Raw genomic sequence first — 10,203 nt, forward strand, 5'->3', positions numbered from 1 at the left:
TTGAAGTGCATTCACCTCTTCAACTTGTGCTTGACCTACCGTACACACATCAGCCCCATGACCCAACTCATTACAATTGGTACAAACATCAATTCTTTGATTAGTAGTTTGTACCCCCACATCTTCCACGACATGAACTTGCGGTCTTCCAATTGCCGGTCTCGCTCTTCTTGCAGTTTGAAATTTTCTCTTTGAAGTGACCGACTTGCTCCAAAAATGCCCAATCATCTTGTTCATAATTGGTACCGAATGTACCATTTGTGATTGACATTAAATCCCTCTCATCTTCCGCATTCAACCCTTGAAACGCATTTAACAACTCCCAATGAGCTATACCATGATGAGGACAATTCTTGATCATCATGTTGAACCTCTCGAATGCTTCATGAAACATTTCACCCAATTGTTGTTGGAAAGACCTCAAACTTCGTCTCGCATCATTAGTCTTTTGGGCCATGTAAAACTCTTCTAAGAACCTTTGTTGCATTTCAGCCCAAGTGTAAATTGATGCGGATGACAATGTGTAGAACCATCTTTTCGTCTTATCCTCCAACGAAAATTGAAATAAAACCAATTTCACCTCATCCAGTGAGAAACCTTGACCCCCAATCGTGTTGCAAATAGAGTCATATGCCTCCAAGTGAAAGTAGGGTTCTTCCGTTGCAAGACCCTTGTACTTTGGTAAACTTTGAAGTGCATTAGTTCTCACCTCAAATGTTCTTCCATTTTGGTTTTGAGGAATAACCACCAGAGATGGGTTATTGGTGATAATTGGTCAAAAATGAGCCTCTATTCCCCTAACCATTTCCCTTGCATGTCTTCTTGGTACCCCCAATGGTACTCTTGGTTGACCCATTTGTCGGTAAACGGGTCTTTGTTGCATATTATGTTAAACTTGTGGCTGGGGATTTGGTTGTTGGAATTGAGGTTGTTGATAATGCGGTTGTTGTGGAACTTGTTGCAATGGTTGTGGTTGTTGTATTTGATTGACATGTGGTCTACCCCATTGCTGCACTTGTTGTTGCGGTTGAAAGTCGGATCCATACCCAAACTGCCTTGAATCCTCAACTGACTCCCATCAACCCCACTTGAATAACCTTCTTCAAACTCCTCATACCCTTCATTGCCATCACCATACCGTGGCCCACTAAACAAATGTGGGCCCGATCTTTGACCCGGTGAAGTATGGATTATGGGTGGGTATTGGGTAAACGTGTATGGTTGTTGATAAGTTGGATTTCGTTGAGATTGGAAGGATGATTGTTGTGGTGAGTTTGTTGATTGTCCTTGAATAGGCATGAAATTTGTCAAGGGTGGGAGGTTAACTGGTGGTTGAAAGCTAAATACGGTTGAAGTAGGTTCACTTGTGATATTTGTGGTGGTAATGGTGGATGGTGGACTAATGGATGGTGGCATTGGCGGTAAAGTTTGTTCCAAAGTCATGATTGTGTTGTCAGTTGTTCGACCTTTTGTGCTTGGTGACCCAATAATCTTGTTTTCCCTTTGTAGAATCCGATTCTGACGAAAAGTTCTCTCGATTTCAGGATCAAACGCTAACGGTGATGAAGACCGAGAGCGTCTTGTATGCATATACCTGTGAGTACCTGCACACTAGCACAACCCGCGTAAAACTGACAATAACAATTTAAACAAAAACTACAAAAATAACACACGTTGCGCACTACTCCTCGGCAACGGCGCCAAAATTTGACACGAGGTCGAAGACTCGGGTAAAAATAAACCAAATACAACTAATTAGATAGTGGTAAATGGGTGTCGAACACGAATAGTTTGTGGAATATGCGTTACTGAGTAGCTTACAATTAAACTAATATAAATGTAAATGACAGGAAGTAATTTTCAAGTTGGTTTTTTTTTATTAGATTTTAAGAACTAAATTAGCTAATACGGAAGTTGTAAACAATTGATCGAACAAGTATTTCTCTTGGAATTCGGGTTATCACACAACACTCTTGTTAAGGTTCAATGGATAAATCATAATATCTTGATTTTGTGTAAATGTGATTAATCATGAACTAAGTACTCGGATTACTAGAACGCGAGGTTGTTACTTGTTAATCAATCAATATGTTTTTAACCCTAATTCCTTCTACTAAATCTCAATTGTCAATGACACCAAGAACGTATAGAACGCAAGTAGGTTTAACACGATATGGACAGATTACAAACAATCAAACAAACATCATAGTTATACTAACATTAACAATTAGATAACCAATCCAATTCAAGAACAATAAACATAAGTGTATTGTGAATAAACTTACATCCAAGAGAAACACCAAAGGGTTTAGCCACACATGATTGGCATCATTGATTCAATCTTTAATCCAAAGCAATCAAAGATTATAGTGTTAATCTTCAATTAAAATCACCCAAAATATTGTTTCAAAGATTATAGTGTTAATCTACACAAATGTCTAGATCGGAATATCATGAAAAGGATCTCAAAAGCCCATTATAACATCAAATTGGAGTTGTAACCGTCACCAGCGTGCAGGCCCCACCGTAAGCTACGGTGGCCACTGTAGCTTACGGTGGCTTTGAAAACCACTACGGTAGGTTCTAACTATTTACGGTAGGAAGCTACGGTGGAACCCTACCGTATCTTACGGTGGCTACCGTAAGCTACGGTAGCCTCAGCTCCAACACACTTGATCTTCTTTGACTTGTTGACTGCCATCGCCAACTCTCGAGTCCTTTGCTCCTCTCCATCATAGTTCACTTGAATCGCCATTTTTAGCACTTGTACCTACAAACGCACGACATAGTGTAGTAATCCAAATTCGTGAAATTAAACATAAACGCATACGTTTTAACGAGAAATACTACACTTAAGGGTGGTTCGGCAATCCACCCGTCACTTGCATTATTTTTTGGGCATTGAAATTGTTCCTCATGGCAAAAACCTAATTCTGTCCCAACGCAAGTATATTTCTAATTTGATCGCACGGGCTGGATTATCCGAATGCAAATCGGTGCCTTCTCCAATGAGTAGCTCGGAAAACTTAAGGCTTGGCGACAACCCCTTATTGGCTGATCCTACCAAATATCGCCAAATAGTTGGAGCGCTTCAATATGCCTCTCTGTCGAGACCCGATATCACCTTTGCTGTCAATAAAGTTTGCCAATTTATGCATGCTCCAACTGAAAATCATTGGTTGGCTGTTAAACGGATTTTACGTTATCTCAACGATACCTCTCATTTTGGTCTTTTTATCCGGCATGATTCTGGGTCTTCTCTTCATGCTTTCACTGATACTCATTGGCGCACTACTCTGAAAGCGTATTCTGATGCTGATTGGGCCGAGTGTCCAGATGACTGTCGGTCCACGGGGGGGGGGGGGGGTTGCTGTCTACTTAGGATCAAATCTTATTTCGTGGAATGCTCGCAAACAACACACGGTCTCTCGGTCCTCCACCGAATCCGAGTATAAAGCTCTTGCTGACACTGTTGCTAAAATAACATGGTTGGAGGCTCTCTTAAATGAACTTGGTATTGTCTCCAAGGTTTCACCCACGCTTTGGTGTGACAATTTGGGTGCCACGTATCTCGCCGCCAATCCCGTGTTCCATGCCCGCACAAAACACGTTGAAGTCGATTATCATTTTGTTCGTGAGAAGGTTGCTCGAGGGAAACTACATGTTCAATTCATATCTACACATGACCAGATAGCTGATGTTTTTACAAAGCCACTACCGTCACAAAGATTTCTAATGTTAAGGTCTAAGTTGCAGGTCATTCGCCGCCCTCAACTTGTGGGGGTATGTTAGACAATATTATTAGATGTATTTTATATTTATTGTTCTTGGTGGTACTTAAGTGTAATATCTAGTCCTATATATAGGATCCTATTGTAATCAAATATTTGACAATGAATCAATAATATTTCCTACTGTTTATTACTATGCCTAAAGAACCTGCGTCTGTTCCTCAAGATGTTCCTGACCATGTTCAATCTGATGATGTTCCAGAAACTAATCCTGTTTTTGATGATGATGGTGAACCAGATGAAGAGATTATTGAAGCCATTTCTCCATCCATTAGTAATGCTAAAGGGAATGTGAACAATCTCCAATCTGAAGTGGTAGTACTTACCGAGGTGTTGCCGAGAACGTTATCCTACCATCCCGAGGATAATATAATTGGAAATCTAAATGCTGGGGAGCAAACAAGAAGTCAAATCGAACAGAATCTCAGTGTTTCTATTCTAAGGTTTCTACTTTACAAAATCATTTCTCATTTAAATGTTTCATTTCTCAGGTAGAACCAAAGACGTATAAAGAGGCCCTAACATAAGAAAGCTGGGTAAATGTTGTGCAAGAGGAGCTTATGCAGTTTGAGAAGCTCGGGGTCTGGAAATTGGTGGGTACCTGAAGATAAAAAGCAGATTAACACCAAGTGGGTGTTCAAGTGCAAAAGGGATGAAAATGGGATTATTGTAAGAAACAAGGCAAGATTAGTTGTGTTAGGATTCAATCAGAGAGAAGGTATCGATTACAGTGAGGTTTATGCACCAGTTGCAAGGCTAGAAGCAATTCGGATCTTTCTAGCATTTGCTTCTTGGAAAGGCTTTAAGGTATATCAGTTGGATGTGAAATTAGCATTCCTTAACGGGAAGATTAGTGAAGAAGTCTACGTGGGACAACCACCGGGGTTTATCGATCCGATCCACAAAGATAAAGTGTATCTCCTTGATAAACCTCTTTATGGTGTCCATCAAGCCCCGAGAGCTTGGTATGAGATGTTGTCCCGGCATCTCTTGGACAACGGGTTTATCAGAGTAACCGTCTACTGTACACTTTTCACCAAATCTGTTGATGGACATCTACTGATCGTTCAGATTTATGTCGATGATATAATTTTTGGATCTACAAACGATGTTCTGTGCAAGCAGTTAGAAGAAGTCATGAAGAAGAAATTTGAAATGAGTGCCATGGGGGAGATGAAGTTCTTTCTTGGACTTCAAGTCGAACAGTTTTCAGATGGTATCTTTATCCATCAGACAAAGTATGTCAATGACGTATTGACAAAGTTCAACATGTCTGATGCATCGGCAATCAGCACTCCTCTACCATTGAATCATGGTATCGGTCCTGATCCCAACGGGGAGAAGGTTGACCAAACTTTATACCGATCCATGATAGGCTCATTAATGTATCTTACTGCTTCTCGGCCAGACATCATGTATGCTACCTGTTTGTGCGCCCGATATCAGTCAAATCCGAAAGTTTCACATCTCATGATCGTTAAGAGAATTTTACGCTATCTCAAGGGATGCCCGGGGGTCGGTCTCTGGTATCCAAAAGACGATGAGTTTGTGTTAAGGGCTTATTCTGATTCAGATTATGGAAGCTGTAAGCTGAATGCCAAATCTACAACGGCATGGTGTCAGTTCTTTGGCAGGCGACTTGTCACCTGGCAATGCAAGAAACAGACCACAGTTTCGTTGTCTACTTGTGAAGCTGAGTACGTAGCTGCTTCCAGTTGCTGCTCTCAGGTTCTTTGGATACAACAAAAGATGCGGAACTACGGTTTGAATTTTCATACTACCCCTATCTTTGTAGATAATAATGTAGCTATCTCGATAACTAAGAATCCGGTAAACCACTCTAAAACTAAACATATAAAAATACGATATCACTTTATTCATGATTGCTACGAAAGGAAGTTGATTACCATAGATAAAATTCACACTGATGAACAAAAAAGTAGATCTTTTCACCAAAACTTTTGATAAGTCAAGATTTCATTACTTATTAAAACTAAATGGTTTAAAAGTTTTGGGCGGTGTTGAACAGGGGTTATCGAGATTACAGGTGTGTTGGATACCTTGTGATCCTGAACATCAGAGTCAAATTTTCTTTTTGTAAATAATTTTTTTTTCATACAGTTTTTGAATTTATGGGGAGAAATTTTCAGAAAAACCAAAAACATTGAAAATTTTCAAAATCCCAAAAACATTGAAAAATTGTTGCTCCTCAGAAAATGAGTTTTTGAAGCAAAAAGGGAATAGGATAGTACATTGATCATCTGGTCCCAAATCCAGTAAAAAGTAGTCATAAAAGGTTGTGTGCTTAATTGTATTGGTGCATTGGTAGGCCTTTAAAACAAACAAGTAAGGAAAAGTAAGTGATATAAACTTAAATATTTCCAAATTGATGGGGTATTAGTTTCTAACAAAAGTCTTGATAATGATGGCAAAAATGTAATAGTTGGTCATACTCAAGCCTTTTAATCAGAATGATTGTTTAAATTTGTTAAAACATAGCTATCAGTAAGTGGTTAACGCTTCAATGATGTATGGTTTTATGGCCTTAAATCCTGTATTGATGGGATGCTTTAAGGTTCCTGGATACATCGGGTCTTTATGCGGTTTATCATCTGGGTATTCATTTCAATGAATATTTAAACAAGCTTTAAAAGCAAACCCGCAGATTAAGCTGCTTTATAAGTCATTAAACTTGATCACACAAGTACATATGTACTAAAATCATTACTGACTTGATCAAAATTCGTTGTTAGACACACGTTGTCCCCTTGCTCGCGTCTTATTACCATTAAGAAACAGACCACAAGGGACACAACGTTTGCAAGCCGACAGATGAAATCGTGCATACTCATCCATGGTAAAGGACCTTAGGGTATTGCTTGATAACGGTGGTATGTCTTGTAGTGGGGATTATTTGCTGATTTGCTTAAAAATAAAAATCTTTTTATCTTCTGATTCTAAGGTTTAAGTCAAGTTGGGGTGACTATGTAAAAATCAAATTAAGCCTGAATCAAGATTAGAGCTAATATTTCCTGATATCTTGTTCTTAATTGAACCAATTAAATGTATCACAGAAATTCCTGAATCATTTGTTTGAAAGGTTTAGGTGGACAACAATACCAATGACTGACTTAACACCAGTCATAATAAACGCTGAAAATAAAACTGTGATAGAAGGGCAATTTGGTCAATATGATTCCCTGCTCAAACTCACAAAAATATGTGATTTATGTATTGATTTGTTAATTGTCATTTGATTTTTGTTTCTATTAAAAAACCAAAAACATTTTCTTTCTGATTTATTTTTTCGACTCTTGATGTACGGGTGAACTATATCTCTGGGTGTTTTCATGAAACAACAAATCTTGTTTTTACCAAGTCAAAAACAAAAGATCAAACGTTTATCTGTTTTACTCAAAGTCATTAATTTGGACTTGGTAAAATAGTGATGTTTAAATATTGAGCTTACATAAGTTATTTTATTAATGTACAAGGACATTAATTTGTACTTGTTGCATTACATTGGTGTGAACATGACATAAAATCAGAGATTTTTAAGGACATACTTATGCAACATATAAGTATAGAGACTTATACGCCGCATAAGTTATGTGCTGTATAAGTCTCACACTTATACGCTGCATAAGTTCATGTATATATAAGAGAGTTATATACGCCGCATATGTACGTCAGATTTAATGATTACATATCTGCCGTATATGTTTATTTTGATCTAATACTTATCCGTCTTGCATAATGACAAATATGTCATAATTGCTGAGACAATAGTGTCAGACTGATCACAAGAGAAATAGTGCTGCACAGTTGACAGATATTATTGCTATTTCTGGTTATAAATATGCACATTCGGAAATCCATAAAACATACCGACAATAATCATTTTATTAAAGTTTTCATAGCTACTTGATACATATCAGGTAACCTGATTTGAAGTTTATTTGTGTATGTTGAAGAATTGGTTTTGAATTTGATTGAACTTATCCGTAAACATCTTTCATATCCAATTTTTACTCAGACCGATTTATTTTGGTGTGTGCAGGTCACAATATGATGATGGATGAAGAAGATGGAAAGGAAGAAGATGAGAGTCTATTGAAAATGATTAGAAGTCAAAGTCGTTACGTTCAAATATCAAATTTTCATAAGTCGTTACTTTCAAATATCATGTTTTTCGATAGCATTTAAGGGAGGAAATATTCAACGATCAGATACAAGTAATAATTTGATCATATCTTTACTGAATATTCTGGTGACAGAGGTGCTGCCAAGACTACACCGGGTGTCCATGAATAAAGTGTATAATGATTAGTGTTTGGGATGAAAGATTAAATATCAAAGACCTAGCAACATCCAAGGGGGAGTCTGTTAGAGCATAATGTCTACTGCTAGGGTCTTAAATGAAGTAGATATGATTGTATAGGGCTAAAATGTCAAATGTATTTTGTATAGTTTGTTCAACGCATAAGTCCACAAGAACACATATCGGATGCGGCGTATATGTTATACGCCATATAACATACACGGAGTTGTTGGTCTTCATGTTGTTTCCTATAAATAGGGGACTTATGCGTTTGTATGTAGACTTTTTGGTCAGTGTTAGAGTGAGAGAGTAGAGAGAGAAAGTAGCAAAAGTGTCATATCTTGTAATCTTTCAACATAACAATGAATATGAGCTTAATGTTTACTTGTGTGTGTGTTCATTCTCAATGGATTCCGCACGTTGAGTTATAGGCTGTAATATCTAGAGATCCTAATTGCAATCTACATCAAGATTCCAGGTCATTTCAAAAATAATTGTGGCACGTGTCGCTTTGTGGTTAAACCTCACAATTCTTTTCCCTTATAAATTAAGATCTTAATTGACACTAATATATTTCATAAATCAATAATTATTCATTTTCATTTTCATTTTACACTCTATTTATATTATATCTATACATTTTTATAAAAATAAATACTAACATATTATATTACTATATATTCCAGAATATACTTGGTTAAATCCAAAAATCGACAAAAAACTATGTTTGTTAAAGATTGAAAAGAATATAATTTCAAATGTTATCATTAATATATTATACTATGTATATTGTTAAAAATTGTAAAGAAAAACAAAACTTGAATATGCTTTCATTTTATGAAGCAATTTTTTAATCAATTTATCTATTATTATTATTATTATTATTATTATTATTATTTTGTAAATTGTCATATAAATTCATAAATTATAAGCATATGCTTTAAATATATTCATTTACTTTTTCGATTAATTTTGTAAAATATATATGTGTTAAAATGTAAGGATAGTATGGGAGGGATAATTTGAGAACCTTTTTGAGTTTTAAGAACTTAAGAACTTCATTCTTAACCACACATTTAATTAAATAGATTAAACTATATGGTTGAGATTAAATGTGATTAAAAGATTAAGTAGGAAAGAGAATAAAGATGCACAACGATTACACTAATTTTAACGTCCGTTACACCTTTATAAAAAAATCGACTCGGTGCGTAAAAAATTCTGTAATTTTTCTACTGACATGTAACCTACATACATTACATATATGTAAAAAAATTCAAAAAAAAAATGTTACGTTGAGTTCTTAAAACTCAAAGTGGTTCTCAAAATAATTCAATCCAGGATAGTATATATACCAATCACTTTCATATATAACAAAGTTTATCATGCATATTTAATTTCTTGGTTCTTTTTATCAATGATTTTTTCGGGTTTTTTTATTATGGAACTTAAACTTGATTGATACGGGTCAACAGCTAGTAATAGATTGTTTGGTACAAGTTAACTACATTTGTCTTAAAATTTGTTACGGGTAAAAAAGGGTAATCTAAGTATTTTTAAAAGTTTGAGAATGCAAATAGATTTATCGTCAAATTCGTTACGGGTTCAAAGTGTTCACTTGAAATGTCAAACGAGTGAAAGTTAAAATTTTAATCATGATTCGTGTTTCAAATTTATTTTCAAGGCATATTTAGAAATCATCAAAAGGTTCCGGATTTGACAAATTGACCATTTTTTCCTGACCAATAAAATATAAGAAAGCACGACGAACACTTCCGACATGCCACCCCAGACCTATCAATGTTTCCTTCACTGGTGATCGGAATATTGTACGGGAAGCATGTCTTGCAAAACTATGCACCAATGAAGCAAAATATTCACAAAATTGAGTGGTAAACATGTTATTTTTTATGTTGTCATTATGGCAAAGTCGAGAAGCCACCTCGACTTTTTTCAAAATCTTTTTCATGGTGTAGCTCAGAAAACATAGTTCTTGAAGAGAATCCGTCATTACAATTTAATGTTCTCATTTCCTTCTAGGGGTGGTAAATTGATAAATATATCAATAAAGGTGACGCTCCATCTATATTT

At 36.1% G+C, this 10,203-nt stretch overlaps 1 pseudogene; it reads left to right on the forward strand.

Annotated features, from left to right (window-relative positions):
• The first annotated feature begins 332 nt into the window (after positions 1–332).
• On the forward strand, positions 333–433 carry LOC143636655 (small nucleolar RNA R71; annotated as a pseudogene).
• Positions 434–10,203: the final 9,770 nt, after the last annotated feature.

Source organism: Bidens hawaiensis, unplaced genomic scaffold (assembly GCF_021521415.1).
Source record: "Bidens hawaiensis isolate Kalapana, Puna unplaced genomic scaffold, B.hawaiensis_p1.1 tig00008036_1, whole genome shotgun sequence".
NCBI classification, from domain to species: Eukaryota; Viridiplantae; Streptophyta; class Magnoliopsida; order Asterales; family Asteraceae; genus Bidens; species Bidens hawaiensis.